The following is a 17,148-nucleotide window of genomic DNA, read 5'->3' on the forward strand; positions in this document are numbered from 1 at the left end:
CGTGTGGTTCTGTAGTGTAGTGAGTGGTTCTGTAGTGTAGTGTGTGGTTCTGTAGTGTAGTGTAGTGTAGTGTGTGGTTCTGTAGTGTAGTGTGTGGTTCTATAGTGTAGTGTAGTGTGTGGTTCTGTAGTGTAGTGAGTGGTTCTGTAGTGTAGTGATTGGTTCTGTAGTGTAGTGAGTGGTTCTGTAGTGTAGTGTAGTGTAGTGTGTGGTTCTGTAGTGTAGTGAGTGGTTCTGTAGTGTAGTGAGTGGTTCTGTAGTGCAGTGAGTGGTTATTTAGTGAGTGGTTCTGTAGTGTAGTGTAGTGTAGTGTGTGGTTCTGTAGTGTAGTGAGTGGTTCTGTAGTGTAGTGAGTGATTCTGTAGTGTAGTGTGTGGTTCTGTAGTGTAGTGAGTGGTTCTGTGGTGTAGTGAGTGGTTGTGGTTCTGTAGTGTAGTGTAGTGTGTGGTTCTGTAGTGTAGTGAGTGGTTCTGTAGTGTAGTGTAGTGAGTGGTTCTGTAGTGTGTGGTTCTGTAGTGTAGTGTAGTGTGTGGTTCTGTAGTGTAGTGTAGTGTGTGGTTCTGTAGTGTAGTGTAGTGAAGTGTAGTGTGTGATTCTGTAGTGTGTGGTTCTGTAGTGTAGTGTAGTGTAGCGTGTTTCTGTAGTGTAGTGAGTGGTTCTGTAGTGTAGTGTAGTGTGTCGTTCTGTAGTGTTGTGTAGTGTAGCGTGTGGTTCTGTAGTGTAGTGTGTGGTTCTGTAGTGTAGTGTAGTGTGTGGTTCTGTAGTGTAATGTGTGGTTCTGTAGTGTAGTGTAGTGTAGTGTGTGGTTCTGTAGTGTAGTGAGTGGTTCTGTAGTGCAGTGAGTGGTTATTTAGTGAGTGGTTCTGTAGTGTAGTGTAGTGTAGTGTGTGGTTCTGTAGTGTAGTGAGTGGTTCTGTGGTGTAGTGAGTGGTTGTGGTTCTGTAGTGTAGTGTAGTGTAGTGTAGTGTGTGGTTCTGTAGTGTAGTGAGTGGTTGTGGTTCTGTAGTGTAGTGTAGTGTGTGGTTCTGTAGTGTAGTGAGTGGTTCTGTAGTGTAGTGTAGTGAGTGGTTCTGTAGTGTGTGGTTCTGTAGTGTAGTGTAGTGTGTGGTTCTGTAGTGTAGTGTAGTGTGTGGTTCTGTAGTGTAGTGTAGTGAAGTGTAGTGTGTGATTCTGTAGTGTGTGGTTCTGTAGTGTAGTGTAGTGTAGCGTGTGGTTCTGTAGTGTAGTGAGTGGTTCTGTAGTGTAGTGTAGTGTAGTGTGTGGTTCTGTAGTGTTGTGATTGGTTCTGTAGTGTAGTGAGTGGTTCTGTAGTGTAGTGAGTGGTTCTGTAGTGTAGTGTAGTGTGTGGTTCTGTAGTGTAGTGTGTGGTTCTGTGGTGTAGTGAGTGGTTCTGTAGTGTAGTGAGTGGTTGTGGTTCTGTAGTGTAGTGTAGTGTAGTGTAGTGTGTGGTTCTGTAGTGTAGTGAGTGGTTGTGGTTCTGTAGTGTAGTGTAGTGTGTGGTTCTGTAGTGTAGTGAGTGGTTCTGTAGTGTAGTGTAGTGAGTGGTTCTGTAGTGTGTGGTTCTGTAGTGTAGTGTAGTGTGTGGTTCTGTAGTGTAGTGTAGTGTGTGGTTCTGTAGTGTAGTGTAGTGAAGTGTAGTGTGTGATTCTGTAGTGTGTGGTTCTGTAGTGTAGTGTAGTGTAGCGTGTGGTTCTGTAGTGTAGTGAGTGGTTCTGTAGTGTAGTGTGTGGTTCTGTAGTGTAGTGTAGTGTAGTGTGTGGTTCTGTAGTGTAGTGTGTGGTTCTATAGTGTAGTGTAGTGTGTGGTTCTGTAGTGTAGTGAGTGGTTCTGTAGTGTAGTGATTGGTTCTGTAGTGTAGTGAGTGGTTCTGTAGTGTAGTGTAGTGTAGTGTGTGGTTCTGTAGTGTAGTGAGTGGTTCTGTAGTGTAGTGAGTGGTTCTGTAGTGCAGTGAGTGGTTATTTAGTGAGTGGTTCTGTAGTGTAGTGTAGTGTAGTGTGTGGTTCTGTAGTGTAGTGAGTGGTTCTGTAGTGTAGTGAGTGATTCTGTAGTGTAGTGTGTGGTTCTGTAGTGTAGTGAGTGGTTCTGTGGTGTAGTGAGTGGTTGTGGTTCTGTAGTGTAGTGTAGTGTAGTGTAGTGTGTGGTTCTGTAGTGTAGTGAGTGGTTGTGGTTCTGTAGTGTAGTGTAGTGTGTGGTTCTGTAGTGTAGTGAGTGGTTCTGTAGTGTAGTGTAGTGAGTGGTTCTGTAGTGTGTGGTTCTGTAGTGTAGTGTAGTGTGTGGTTCTGTAGTGTAGTGTAGTGTGTGGTTCTGTAGTGTAGTGTAGTGAAGTGTAGTGTGTGATTCTGTAGTGTGTGGTTCTGTAGTGTAGTGTAGTGTAGCGTGTGGTTCTGTAGTGTAGTGAGTGGTTCTGTAGTGTAGTGTAGTGTAGTGTGTGGTTCTGTAGTGTTGTGATTGGTTCTGTAGTGTAGTGAGTGGTTCTGTAGTGTAGTGTAGTGTGTGGTTCTGTAGTGTAGTGAGTGGTTCTGTAGTGTAGTGTGTGGTTCTGTGGTGTAGTGAGTGGTTCTGTAGTGTAGTGAGTGGTTGTGGTTCTGTAGTGTAGTGTAGTGTAGTGTAGTGTGTGGTTCTGTAGTGTAGTGAGTGGTTGTGGTTCTGTAGTGTAGTGTAGTGTGTGGTTCTGTAGTGTAGTGAGTGGTTCTGTAGTGTAGTGTAGTGAGTGGTTCTGTAGTGTGTGGTTCTGTAGTGTAGTGTAGTGTGTGGTTCTGTAGTGTAGTGTAGTGTGTGGTTCTGTAGTGTAGTGAAGTGTAGTGTGTGATTCTGTAGTGTGTGGTTCTGTAGTGTAGTGTAGTGTAGCGTGTGGTTCTGTAGTGTAGTGAGTGGTTCTGTAGTGTAGTGTAGTGTGTGGTTCTGTAGTGTTGTGAGTGGTTCTGTAGTGTATTGTGTGGTTCTGTAGTGTAGTGTAGTGTAGTGTGTGGTTCTGTAGTGTAGTGTGTGGTTCTATAGTGTAGTGTAGTGTGTGGTTCTGTAGTGTAGTGAGTGGTTCTGTAGTGTAGTGATTGGTTCTGTAGTGTAGTGAGTGGTTCTGTAGTGTAGTGTAGTGTAGTGTGTGGTTCTGTAGTGTAGTGAGTGGTTCTGTAGTGTAGTGTGTGGTTCTGTGGTGTAGTGAGTGGTTCTGTAGTGTAGTGAGTGGTTGTGGTTCTGTAGTGTAGTGTAGTGTAGTGTAGTGTTTGGTTCTGTAGTGTAGTGAGTGTTTGTGGTTCTGTAGTGTAGTGTAGTGTGTGGTTCAGTAGTGTAGTGAGTGGTTCTGTAGTGTAGTGTAGTGAGTGGTTCTGTAGTGTGTGGTTCTGTAGTGTAGTGTAGTGTGTGGTTCTGTAGTGTTGTCACGTCCTGGCCAGTATAAGGCTTAATTGTTATTGTAGTTTGTTCAGGACGTGGCAGAGGGTATTTGTTTTATGTGGTTCGGGGTGGTGTTTTGGTAAAAGGGTGTTTGATTTAGTATTTCTGGGTTTTTGGTTTATGGTCTACGTTTATGTATTTCTATGTGTAGTCTAGTAAGTGTGTTTCTATGTAGAGTTAATTGGGGTGGACTTCCAATTGAAGGCAGCTGTGTGGTGTTGCCTTTGATTGGAAGTCCTATATTAGTTGGGTGTGTTTGTCTGTGTGTTTGTGGGAGATTGTTCTGTGTTTAGCCTTGTCAGACTGTCTGTATATCGTTCGTTCACTTGTTTTGTTATTTTGGTGTTCATTTTGGAAAGTTAATAAACGTCAAGATGAGCGTACACATACCTGCTGCGTTTTGGTCCTCCATTACCGACGAAAACCGTGACACAATCTCCCACCAACTAAGGACCAAGCAGCAGAAGAAAAAGGATTTCGAGTTGGACTGGCGGGAGAGATGGACCTGGGAGGAAGTTCTGGACGGGGCTGGACCTTGGCACCAGGCTGGGGCGTACCGTCGCCCACGGGAGGAAATTGAGGCAGCCAAGGCAGAGAGGAGGAGGTACGAGGCCTTGGACGCGCTGAGGGAGAAGCACGAGAGGCACCCCCAAGAATTTTTTTGTGGGGGGCACACGGGTAGTTTGGCTAGGCCTAGGAAGAGCCGGAAGCCAGCTACCCGTGGTTATATGGAGGAGCGTATGAGGTGGAGAGCGCCATGTTTCGCTGAGGAGCGCACTACCTCACCCATTTGCACGCACAGTCCGGTGCGCATTATTCCAGCCCCTCGCAGGTGCCGTGCTAGAGCGGGCATCCAGCCTGGTAGGAGGTTGCCTACGCATCGCATCTGGTCGCCGGTACGCCTCCGAGGACCAGACTACCCAACTCCCGCTCTACGCACGGCTACCATCAGGCCCCTGCACAGCCCAGTCTGCCCTGTACAAGCACCCCGCTCGTACAGGGCTACTAGTTCCATCCAGCCAAGACGGGTTGTGCAGGAGGTAAGATCAAGACCGACTGTGCGCCTCCATAGCCCTGGGTTTCCAGCTCCTGTCTCTCGTGCGGACCCGGAAGTGCGTCAACCCAGTCCGACTCGTCCTGTTCCCGCTCCCCGCACTAGCCTGGAGGTGCGTGTTCCCAATCTGGTACGCCCAGTACCAGCACCACACACCAGGCTTCAAGTGCGTAAACCCAGCCTCGCCAGTCAACAGTCACCAGAGCTGCCCGCCAGTCAACAGTCACCAGAGCTGCCCGCCAGTCAACAGTCACCAGAGCTGCCCGCCAGTCAACAGTCACCAGAGCTGCCCGCCAGTCAACAGTCACCAGAGCTGCCCGCCAGTCAACAGTCACCAGAGCTGCCCGCCAGTCAACAGTCACCAGAGCTGCCTGCCAGTCAACAGTCACCAGTGCCGCCCGTCAGTGAGGAATCGCCAGAGCCGCCCGTCAGTGAGGAGTCGCCAGAGCCACCCACTAGTCAGGAGCTGCCAGAGCGGCCAGACTGCCCCGAGCTGCCAGACTGCCCCGAGCTGCCAGACTGCCCCGAGCTGCCAGAGTGGCCAGACTGCCCAGACTGTCCCGAGCTGCCAGACTGCCCAGACTGTCCCGAGCTGCCAGACTGCCCAGACTGCCCCGAGCTGCCAGACTGCCCTGAGCTGCCAGACTGGCCAGACTGCCCCGAGCTGCCAGACTGGCCATACTGCCCCGAGCTGCCAGACTGCCCAGACTGTCCCGAGCTGCAAGACTGCCCAGACTGCCCCGAGCTGCCAGAGTGGCCCGACTGCCTGGAACGGCCAGAACCGGAGCCACCTCCAGATATAGGTGGGTTGGGGAGGGGGGGTGTAGCACAGTGCCGTCGTTGACGGCAGCCACCCTCCCTTCCCTCCCTTTAGTAGGGGGGAATTTTAGTTTTTGTTGTTTGGGGTTGTTGTTTTTTTTTTTTTTTTAAGGTGCTTCCGGGGTTAGCACCTTTAAGGGGGGGTACTGTCACGTCCTGGCCAGTATAAGGGTTAATTGTTATTGTAGTTTGGTCAGGACGTGGCAGAGGGTATTTGTTTTATGTGGTTCGGGGTGGTGTTTTGGTAAAAGGGTGTTTGATTTAGTATTTCCGGGTTTTTGGTTTATGGTCTATGTTTATGTATTTCTATGTGTAGTCTAGTAAGTGTTTTTCTATGTAGAGTTAATTGGGGTGGACTTCCAATTGAAGGCAGCTGTGTGGTGTTGCCTTTGATTGGAAGTCCTATATTAGTTGGGTGTGTTTGTCTGTGTGTTTGTGGGAGATTGTTCTGTGTTTAGCCTTGTCAGACTGTCTGTATATCGTTCGTTCACTTGTTTTGTTATTTTGGTGTTCATTTTGGAAAGTTAATAAACGTCAAGATAAGCGTACACATACCTGCTGCGTTTTGGTCCTCCATTACCGACGAAAACCGTGACAAGTGTAGTGTAGTGTAATATAGTGTGGTTCTGTAGTGTGTGGTTCTGTAGTGTATGGTAGTGTGTGGTTCTGTAGTGTAGTTTAGTGTAGTGTGTGGTTCTGTTGTGTAGTGAGTGGTTCTGTAGTGTAGTGTGTGGTTCTGTTAACCTCTATGGGCTAGGTGGGACGCTAGCGTCCCCCCCGTGGTGCACTCCATCAACAGCAGGTGCATTTCAAGAGCGGCAAATTTGAATCCAAATAAATGTCAAAATTCAAATTTTTCAAACATACAACTATTTCACACCCTTTGAAAGATAAACATCTCCTTAATCTAACCACGTTATACGATTTCAAAAAGGTTTTACGGCGAAAGCATAAATTTAGAGTATGTTAGGACAGTACATTTACAAGAGTTGTGTGTAATGTTTTGTCAATTCAAAGACAGGGTCACCAAAACCATAAAACCAGCTAAAATGATGCACTAACCTTTTACAATCTCCATCAGATGACACTCCTAGGACATTATGTTAGACAATGCATGCATTTTTAGTTCTATCAAGTTCATATTTATATCCAAAAACAGCGTTTTACTATGGCATTGATGTTGAGGAAATCGTTTCCCTCCAATAACCGGCAGTCAAGTCAACACCACAAATTAAATAATTAAATTTAGAAAACATTGGTAAAATATTATATTGTCATTTAACCTCTATGGGCTAGGTGGGACGCTAGCGTGCCACCCGTGGTGCACTCCATCAACAGCAGGTGCATTTCAAGAGCGGCAAATTTGAATCCAAATAAATGTCAAAATTCAAATTTTTCAAAAATACAACTATTTTACACCATTTGAAAGATAAACATCTCCTTAATCTAACCACGTTTTACGATTTCAAAAAGGTTTTACGGCGAAAGCATCAATTTAGAGTATGTTAGGACAGTACATTTACAAGAGTTGTGTGTAATGTTTTGTCAAGTCAAAGACAGGGTCACCAAAACCATAAAACCAGCTAAAATGATGCACTAACCTTTTACAATCTCCATCAGATGACACTCCTAGGACATTATGTTAGACAATGCATGCATTTTTAGTTCTATCAAGTTCATATTTATATCCAAAAACAGCGTTTTACTATGGCATTGATGTTGAGGAAATCGTTTCCCTCCAATAACCGGCAGTCAAGTCAGCGTCACAAATTAAATAATTAAAATTAGAAAACATTGGTAAAATATTATATTGTCATTTAAAGAATTATAGATTTACATCTCTTGAACGCAATCAACTTGCCAGATTTAAAAATAACCTTACTGGGAAATCACACTTTGCAATAATCTGAGCACTGCGCCCAGAAAAATATGCGTTGCGATACAGACTAGACGTCATGTTGGGGAGATCTAAAATCGAAAATACTATGTAAATAATCCATTACCTTTGATTCTCTTCATCAGATGTCACTTCCAGGTATCACAGGTCCATAACGAATGTAGTTTTGTTCAAAAAAGCTCATCATTTATGTCCAAAAATCTCCGTCTTGTTAGCACATGATCTAAGCCAGCCGGACTTCTCGTCATGAACGAGGGGAAAAAATATATTTACGTTCGTTCAAACATGTCAAACGTTGTATAGCATAAATCATTAGGGCCTTTTTTAACCAGAACATGAATAATATTCAAGGTGGACGAATGCATACTCTTTTATAACGTATTGGAACGAGGGTACCCAACATGAACTCGCGCGCCAGGTGTCTAATGGGCCATCATCGTTCCATGGCTCTTGTTTGGTCAGATCTCCCTCCAGAAGACTCAAAACACTTTGTAAAGGCTGGTGACATCTAGTGGAAGCAATAGGAAGTGCCAAAATATTCCTCAGCCCCTGTGTTTTTCAATGGGATAGGTTTAAAGGTAATACAACACATCAGGTATCCACTTCCTGTCAGAAAATGTCTCAGGGTTTTGCCTGCCAAATGAGTTCTGTTATACTCACAGACACCATTCAAACAGTTTTAGAAACTTTAGAGTGTTTTCTATCCATATATAATAAGTATATGCATATTCTAGTTACTGGGTAGGATTAGTAACCAGATTAAATCGGGTACATTTTTTTTATCCAGACGTGCAAATGCTGCCCCCTAGCCCTAACAGGTTAATGACTTGGAGAAGATCTGCAAAGAGGAGTGGGTGTAACGCCCTGGCCATAGAGAGGGGTTTTTGTTCTTTATTTTGGTTAGGCCAGGGTGTTACATTGGGTGGGCATTCTATGTTCCTTTTTCTATGTTTTTGTATTTCTTTGTTTTGGGCCGTGTGTGGCTCCCAATCAGGCACAGCTGAAGTTCGTTGTTGCTGATTGGGAGTCACACATAAGGAGCATGTTTTCCTTTGGGTTTTGTGGGTAATTGTTTCTGTTCAGTGTGTTTCCTGTCAGTACTGTTTGGCTGTCGGTTTTCCTTTTTTTGTATAGTGTTCTCTTTGTTTGAATTAAATGTCAAGATGAACACTAACTCCGCTGCACCTTGGTCTTCTTCCGACGACAGCCCTTACAGAATTACCCACCAAAAACGGACCAAGCAGCGGAAGGAAGGAGCAGCGCAAGGAGAAGAACCAGGAGAGGAGCTATCTGGAATCGTGGACTTGGGAGGAAATCCTGGACGGTAAAGGACCATGGGCTCAGGCTGGGGATTATCGCCGCCCGCAGTGGGAGATCGAGGCGGCGAGAGATGAAAGGCGCTGGTATGAGGAAAGGGAGCGCAGCAGACACGAGAGGCAGCCCCCAATTTTTTGGGGGGGGGGGGTCACACGGGGAGATTGGCGGAGTCAGGCGGTAGACCTGAGCCAACTCCCCGTGCTTACCGGAAGCAGCGTGGTACTGGTAAGACACCGTGTTATGCTGTGGAGCGCACTGTGTCTCCAGTGCGCGTTCAAAGCCCGGTGCGCTACATACCAGCCCCCCGCAAGTGCCATGCGAGGGCAGGCATCGAGCCAGGACGGGTTGTGCCAGCTCAGCGCGTCTGGTCTCCAGTGCGCCTTTTCGGGCCAGGGTATCCTGCACCGGCTCTGCGCACTGTGTCTAGAGGGCGCTGGGAGGGTCCAGTTCACCCAATGCCTGCTCTCCGCCCGTGCCGGGCCAAAGTGGGCATTCAGCCTGGAGTGTGGGTAAAGAGCGTCTGTACCAGAACTCCAGTGCTCCCCCACAGCCCAGTTTATCCTGTGCCTCCTCCTCGGACCAGGCCTCCAGTGGGTCTCCCCATCCTGGTTAAGCCTGTGCCTCCTCCACGGACCAGGCCTCCAGTGGGTCTCCCCATCCTGGTCTCTCCTGTGCCGCTTCCAGGGACCAGGCCTCCAGTGGGTCTCCCCATCCTGATTAAGCCTGTGCCTCCTCCATGGACCAGGCCTCCAGTGGGTCTCCCCATCCAGGTCTCTCCTGTGCCGCCTCCTTGGACTAGGCCTCCAGTGGGTCTCGCCAGTCCGGAGCAGCCAGAGCTGCCCGCCAGTCCGGAGCCGCCAGAACTGCCCGCCTGTCCGGAGCCGCCAGAGCCGCCCGCCTGTCCGGAGCCGCCAGAGCTGCCCGCCAGTCAGGAGCCACCAGAGCCGCCCGCTAGTCAGGAGCCGCCAGAGCCACCCGCCAGTCAGGAGCCGCCAGAGCCGCCCGCCAGTCAGGAGCCGCCAGAGCCGCCCGCCAGTCAGGAGCCGCCAGAGCCATCCGCCAGTCAGGAGCTGCCAGAGCCGCCCGCCTGTCCGGAGCCGCCAGAGCCGCCCGCCTGTCCGGAGCCACCAGAGCCGCCTGCCTGTCCGGAGCCGCCAGAGCTGCCCGCCTGTCCAGAGCCGCCCCACAGCCCGGTTTATCCTGTGCCTCCTACTCGGACCAGGCCTCCAGTGGGTCTCCCCATCCTGGTTAAGCCTGTGCCTCCTCCACGGACCAGGCCTCCAGTGGGTCTCCCCATCCTGGTCTCTCCTGTGCCGCTTCCAGGGACCAGGCCTCCAGTGGGTCTCCCCATCCTGGTTAAGCCTGTGCCTCCTCCACGGACCAGGCCTCCAGTGGGTCTCCCCATCCTGGTCTCTCCTGTGCCGCCTCCTTGGACTAGGCCTCCAGTGGGTCTCGCCAGTCCGGAGCCGCCAGAGCTGCCCGCCAGTCCGGTGCCGCCAGAGCTGCCCGCCAGTCCGGTGCCGCCAGAGCTGCCCGCCTGTCCAGAGCCGCCAGAGCCGCCCGCCTGTCCGGAGCCGCCAGAGCCGCCCGCCTGTCCGGAGCCGCCAGAGCCACCTGCTTGTCTGGAGCCGCCAGAGCCGCCCGCCTGTCCAGAGCCGCCCGCCAGCCTGGTGAGTCCTGTGCATGTGCCTAGGGCCAGGTCTCTTACTTGTCTCCTCAGCCTGGTGAATCCTGGGTCAGTGCTGCCGGAGCCGCCAGGGACACCCGCCAGCCAGGCGCAGCCATCGCCGCCCGCTAGCCGGGCGTAGCCATCGCCGCCCGCCAGCCGGGCGCAGCCATCGCCGCCCGCCAGCTGGGCGCAACCAGGGTCGCCCGCCAGCCGGGCGCAGTCAGGGTCGCCCACCAGACCTTCGGCGCGGCCAGGTGCGCCACCTAAGAGGGCAACGCCGAGGGTGGAGCAGAGGCCATGTCCCGCACCTGAGCTGCCGCCGTAAGAAGGCCCACCCGGACCCTCCCCTTCAGAGTCAGGTTTTGTGGTCGGGGTCCGCACCTTGGGGGGGTACTGTAACGCCCTGGCCATAGAGAGGGGTTTTTGTTCTTTATTTTGCTTAGGCCAGGGTGTTACATTGGGTGGGCATTCTATGTTCCTTTTTCTATGTTTTTGTATTTCTTTGTTTTGGGCCGTGTGTGGCTCCCAATCAGGCACAGCTGATGTTCGTTGTTGCTGATTGGGAGTCACACATAAGGAGCATGTTTTTCCTTTGGGTTTTGTGGGTAATTGTTTCTGTTCAGTGTGTTTCCTGTCAGTACTATTTGGCTGTCGGTTTTCCTGTTTTTTGTATAGTGTTCTCTTTGTTTGAATTAAATGTCAAGATGAACACTAACTCCGCTGCACCTTGGTCTTCTTCCGACGACAGCCTTTACAGGACAAAATCCCTCCTGAGATGTGTGCAAACCTGGTGACCAACTACAAGAAAGGTCTGACCTCTGTGATTGCCAACAAGGGTTTTGCCACCAAGTACTAAGTCATGTTTTGCAGAGGGGTCAAAGACTTATTTCCCTCATTAAAATGCAAATACATTTTTTACATTTTTGACATGCTTTTTTCTGGATTTTTTGTTGTTGTTATTCTGGTTCTAACTGTTCAAATAAACCTACCATTAAAATGATAGACTGATCCTTTCTTTGTCAGTGGGCAAACGTAGAAAATCAGCAGGGGATCAAATACTTTTTTCCCTCACTGTAACTGCCTGTGTATATTTGTTACAAACTTCCCTGAAAAGTTGCACATCATGGGGGCTATTCGATGCTAATGCAGAACACCACAGGATGTTTTTGTGCTGATCAAGGGCAGACAGGTCTGGAGTGCACCAAGGACTACATCTATTCCTAGTTCTAAATGTGTACTGTAGTGAGGGGTTCTGTAGTGTTGTGAGTGGTTCTGTGGTGTAGTGTGTGGTTATCGTTCTGTAGTGTAGTGAGTGGTTCTGTAGTGTAGTGTGTGGTTCTGTAGTGTAGTGCGTGGCTGTGGTTCTGAAGTGTAGTGAGTGGTTATGTAGTGTTGTGTGGTTCTGTAGTGTAGTGTGTGGATCTGTAGTGTAGTGTGTGGTTCTGTAGTGTAGTGTTGTGTGTGGTTCTGTAGTGTAGTGTGTGGTTCTGTAGTGTAGTGTGTGGTTCTGTAGTGAAGTGTAGTGTGTGGTTCTGTAGTGTAGTGAGTGGTTCTGTAGTGTAGTGTAGTGTGTAGCTATGTAGTGTAGTGTGTGGTTCTGTAGTGTAGTGTGTGGTTCTGTAGTGTAGTGAGTGGTTCTGTAGTGCAGTGTGTGGTTCTGTAGTGTAGTGAGTGGTTCTGTAGTGTAGTGTAATGAGTGGTTCTGTAGTGCAGTGAGGGTTTCTGGTTCTGTAGTGCAGTGAGGGTTTCTGGTTCTGTAGTGTAGTGTGTGGTTCTGTAGTGTAGTATTTTGTTCTGTAGTGTAGTGTGTGTAATTAATTAGTGCTGCCTCCACTCCTCTCCTCTCTAGGCTGTGTAATTATCGTGCTGCATGCTCTCCTCTCTAGGCTGTGTAATTAACTAGTCCTGCCTCCTCTTCTCTCCTCTCTAGGCTGTGTAATTAACTAGTCCTGCCTCCTCTCCTCTCTAGGCTGTGTAATTAACTAGTGGTACCTTCCTCTCCTCTCCTCTCCTCTCTAAGCTGTGTAATTAACTAGTCGTGCCTCCTCTCCTCTCTAGGCTGTGTCATTAACTAGTGCTGCAACCTCCTCTCCTCTCTAGGCTGTGTAATTAACTAGGGCTGCCTCCTCTCCTCTCCTCTCTAGGCTTTGTAATTAACTAGCGCTGCCTCCTCTCCTGTCTAGGCTGTGTAATTAATTAGTTCTGCCTCCTCTCCTCACCTCTCTAGGCTTTGTAATTAACTAGCGCTGCGTCCTCTCCTGTCTAGGCTGTGTAATTAACTTGTCCTGCCTCCTCTCCTCTCTAGGCTGTGTAATTAACTAGTCCTGCCTCCTCTCCTCTCTAGGCTTTGTCATTAACTAGTGCTGCCTCCTCTCCTCTCCTCTCTAGGCTCTGTAATTAACTAGTCCTGCCTTCTTTCCTCTCCTCTCTTGGCTGTGTAATTAACTAGTCCTCCTCTCCTCTCCTCTCTAGGCTGTGTATTTAACTAGTGCTGCCTCCTCCCCTCTCTAGGCTGTGTAATTAACAAGTAGCAACTCCTCTCCTCTCTAGGCTGTGTAATTAACTAGTGCTGCCTCCGCTCCTCTCCTCTCTAGGCTGTGTAATTAACTAGTGCTGCCTCTGCTCCTTTCCTCTCTAGGCTGTGTAATTAACTAGTGCTGCCTCCACTCCTCTCCTCTAGGCTTTGTAATTATCGTGCTGCCTGCTCTCCTCTCTAGGCTGTGTAATTAACTAGTCCTGCCTCCTCTTCTCTCCTCTCTAGGCTGTGTAATTAACTAGTCCTGCCTCCTCTCCTGTCTAGGCTGTGTAATTAACTAGTGCTATCTCCTCTCCTCTCCTCTCCTCTCTAAGCTGTGTAATTAACTAGTCGTGCCTCCTCTCCTCTCTAGGCTGTGTAATTAACTAGTCCTGCCTCCTCTCCTCTCCTCCCTAGGCTGTGTAATTAACTAGTCCTGCCTCCTCTCCTCTCCTCTCTAGGCTGTGTAATTAACTAGTCCTGCGTCCTCTCCTCTCCTCTCTAGGCTATGTAATTAACTAGTCCGGCCTCCTCTCCTCTCTAGGCTTTGTCATTAACTAGTCCTGCCTCCTCTCCTCTCCTCTCTAGGCTGTGTAATTAACTAGTCCTGCCTCCTTTCCTCTCCTCTCTTGGCTGTGTAATTAACTAGTCCTCCTCTCCTCTCCTCTCTAGGCTGTGTAAATAACTAGTGCTGCCTCCTCTCCTCTCCTCTCTAGGCTGTGTAATTAACTAGTGCTGCCTCCTCCCCTCTCTAGGCTGTGTAATTAACAAGTAGCACCTCCTCTCCTCTCTAGGCAGTGTAATTAACTAGTGCTGCCTCCTCTCCTCTCTAGGCTGTGTAATTAACTAGTGCAGCCTCCTCTCCTTTCCTCTCTAGGCTGTGTAATTAACTAGTGCTGCCTCCTCTCCTCTCCTCTCTAGGCTGTGTAATTAACTAGTGCTGCCTCCTCTCCTCTCCTCTCCTCTCTAGGCTGTGTAATTACCTAGTCCTGCCTCCTCTCCTCTCTAGGCTGTGTAATTAACTAGTGCTGCCTCCACTCCTCTCCTCTCTAGGCTGTGTAATTATCGTGCTGCCTGCTCTCCTCTCTAGGCTGTGTAATTAACTAGTCCTGCCTCCTCTTCTCTCCTCTCTAGGCTGTGTAATTAACTAGTCCTGCCTCCTCTCATCTCTAGGCTGTGTAATTAACTAGTGCTACCTCCTCTCCTCTCCTCTCCTCTCTAAGCTGTGTAATTAACTAGTCGTGCCTCCTCTCCTCTCTAGGCTGTGTCATTAACTAGTGCTGCAACCTCTCCTCTCTAGGCTGTGTAATTAACTAGTCCTCCCTCCTCTCCTCTCCTCTCTAGGCTGTGTAATTAACTAGTGCTGCCTCTCCTCTCTAGGCTGTGTAATTAACTAGTCCTGCCTCCTCTCCTCTCTAGGCTGTGCAATTAACTAATGCTGACTCCTCTCCTCTCTAGGCAGTGTAATTAACGAGTCCTTCCTCCTCTCCTCTCCTCTCTAGGCTGTGTAATTAACTAGTCCTGCCTCATCTCCTCTCTAGGCTGTGTAATTAACTAGTGCTACCTCCTCTCTTCTCCTCTGTAGGCTGTGTAATTAACTAGTGGTCCTCCTCTCCAGTCTAGGCTGTGTAATTAACTTGTCCTGCCTCCTCTCCTCTCTAGGCTGTGAAATTAACTAGTCCTGCCTCCTCTCCTCTCTAGGCTTTGTCATTAACTAGTCCTGCCTCCTCTCCTCTCCTCTCTAGGCTGTGTAATTAACTAGTCCTGCCTCGTTTCCTCTCCTCTCATGGCTGTGTAATTAACTAGTCCTCCTCTCCTCTCCTCTCTAGGCTGTTTAAATAACTAGTGCTGCCTCCTCTCCTCTCCTCTCTAGGCTGTGTAATTAACTAGTGCTGCCTCCTCCCCTCTCTAGGCTGTGTAATTAACAAGTAGCACCTCCTCTCCTCTCTAGGCTGTGTAATTAACTAGTGCTTCCTCCTCTCCTCTCTAGGCTGTGTAATTAACTAGTGCAGCCTCCTCTCCTCTCCTCTCTAGGCTGTGTAAATAACTAGTGCTGCCTCCTCTCTTCTCCTCTCTAGGCTGTGTAATTAACTAGTGCTGCCTCCTCCCCTCTCTAGGCTGTGTAATTAACAAGTAGCACCTCCTCTCCTCTCTAGGCTGTGTAATTAACTAGTCCTTCCTCCTCTCCTCTCTAGGCTGTGTAATTAACTAGTCCTGCCTCCTCACCTCTCCAGGCTGTGTAATTAACTAGTGCTGCCACCTCTCCTCTCTAGGCTGTGCAATTAACTAGTGCTGACTCCTCTCCTCTCTAGGCAGTGTAATTAACGAGTCCTTCCTCCTCTCCTCTCCTCTCTAGGCTGTGTAATTAACTAGTCCTGCCTCATCTCCTCTCTAGGCTGTGTAATTAACTAGTCCTCCTCTCCTCTCCTCTCTAGGCTGTGTAAATAACTAGTGCTGCCTCCTCTCCTCTCCTCTCTAGGCTGTGTAATTAACTAGTGCTGCCTCCTCCCCTCTCTAGGCTGTGTAATTAACAAGTAGCACCTCCTCTCCTCTCTTGGCTGTGTAATTAACTAGTGCTGTCTCCTCTCCTCTCTAGGCTGTGTAATTAACTAGTGCAGCCTCCTCTCCTCTCTTCTCTAGGCTGTGTAAATAACTAGTGCTGCCTCCTCTCCTCTCCTCTCTAGGCTGTGTAATTAATTAGTGCTGCCTCCTCCCCTCTCTAGGCTGTGTAATTAACAAGTAGCACCTCCTCTCCTCTCTAGGCTGTGTAATTAACTAGTCCTTCCTCCTCTCCTCTCTAGGCTGTGTAATTAACTAGTCCTGCCTCCTCACCTCTCCAGGCTGTGTAATTAACTAGTGCTGCCACCTCTCCTCTCTAGGCTGTGCAATTAACTAGTGCTGACTCCTCTCCTCTCTAGGCAGTGTAATTAACGAGTCCTTCCTCCTCTCCTCTCCTCTCTAGGCTGTGTAATTAACTAGTCCTGCCTCATCTCCTCTCTAGGCTGTGTAATTAACTAGTCCTCCTCTCCTCTCCTCTCCTCTGTAGGCTGTGTAATTAACTAGTGGTCCTCCTCTCCTGTCTAGGCTGTGTAATTAACTTGTCCTGCCTCCTCTCCTCTCTAGGCTGTGTAATTAACTAGTCATGCCTCCTCTCCTCTCTAGGCTTTGTCATTAACTAGTCCTGCCTCCTCTCCTCTCCTCTCTAGGCTGTGTAATTAACTAGTCCTGCCTCCTTTCCTCTCCTCTCTTGGCTGTGTAATTAACTAGTCCTCCTCTCCTCTCTAGGCTGTGTAAATAACTAGTGCTGCCTCCTCTCCTCTCCTCTCTAGGCTGTGTAATTAACTAGTGCTGCCTCCTCCCCTCTCTAGGCTGTGTAATTAACAAGTAGCAACTCCTCTCCTCTCTAGGCTGTGTAATTAACTAGTGCTGCCTCCGCTCCTCTCCTCTCTAGGCTGTGTAATTAACTAGTGCTGCCTCCGCTCCTCTCCTCTCTAGGCTGTGTAATTAACTAGTGCTGCCTCCACTCCTCTCCTCTCTAGGCTTTGTAATTATCGTGCTGCCTGCTCTCCTCTCTAGGCTGTGTAATTAATTAGTCCTGCCTCCTCTTCTCTCCTCTCTAGGCTGTGTAATTAACTAGTCCTGCCTCCTCTCCTCTCTAGGCTGTGTAATTAACTAGTCCTGCCTCCTCTCCTCTCCTCCCTAGGCTGTGTAATTAACTAGTCCTGCCTCCTCTCCTCTCTAGGCTGTGTAATGAACTAGTGCTGCCTCCTCTCCTCTCCTCTCTAGGCTGTGTAATTAACTAGTCCTGCCTCCTCTCCTCTCTAGGCTGTGTAATTAACTAGTCCTGCCTCCTCTCCTCTCCTCCCTAGGCTGTGCAATTAACTAGTCCTGCCTCCTCTCCTCTCTAGGCTTTGTCATTAACTAGTCCTGCCTCCTCTCCTCTCCTCTCTAGGCTGTGTAATTAACTAGTGCTGCCTCCTCCCCTCTCTAGGCTGTGTAATTAACAAGTAGCACCTCCTCTCCTCTCTAGGCAGTGTAATTAACTAGTGCTGCATCCTCTCCTCTCTAGGCTGTGTAATTAACTAGTGCAACCTCCTCTCCTTTCCTCTCTAGGCTGTGTAATTAACTAGTGCTGCCTCCTCTCCTCTCCTCTCTAGGCTGTGTAATTAACTAGTGCTGCCTCCTCTCCTCTCCTCTCCTCTCTAGGCTGTGTAAATAACTAGTGCTGCCTCCTTTCCTCTCCTCTCTAGGCTGTGTAATTACCTAGTCCTGCCTCCTCTCCTCTCTAGGCTGTGTAATTAACTAGTGCTGCCTCCGCTCCTCTCCTCTCTAGGCTGTGTAATTAACTAGTGCTGCCTCCACTCCTCTCCTCTCTAGGCTGTGTAATTATCGTGCTGCCTGCTCTCCTCTCTAGGCTGTGTAATTAACTAGTCCTGCCTCCTCTTCTCTCCTCTCTAGGCTGTGTAATTAACAAGTCCTGCCTCCTC

This window comes from Salmo salar, chromosome 17 (genome assembly GCF_965601325.2).
Source record: "Salmo salar chromosome 17, fSalSal1, whole genome shotgun sequence".
Taxonomy (NCBI): domain Eukaryota; kingdom Metazoa; phylum Chordata; class Actinopteri; order Salmoniformes; family Salmonidae; genus Salmo; species Salmo salar.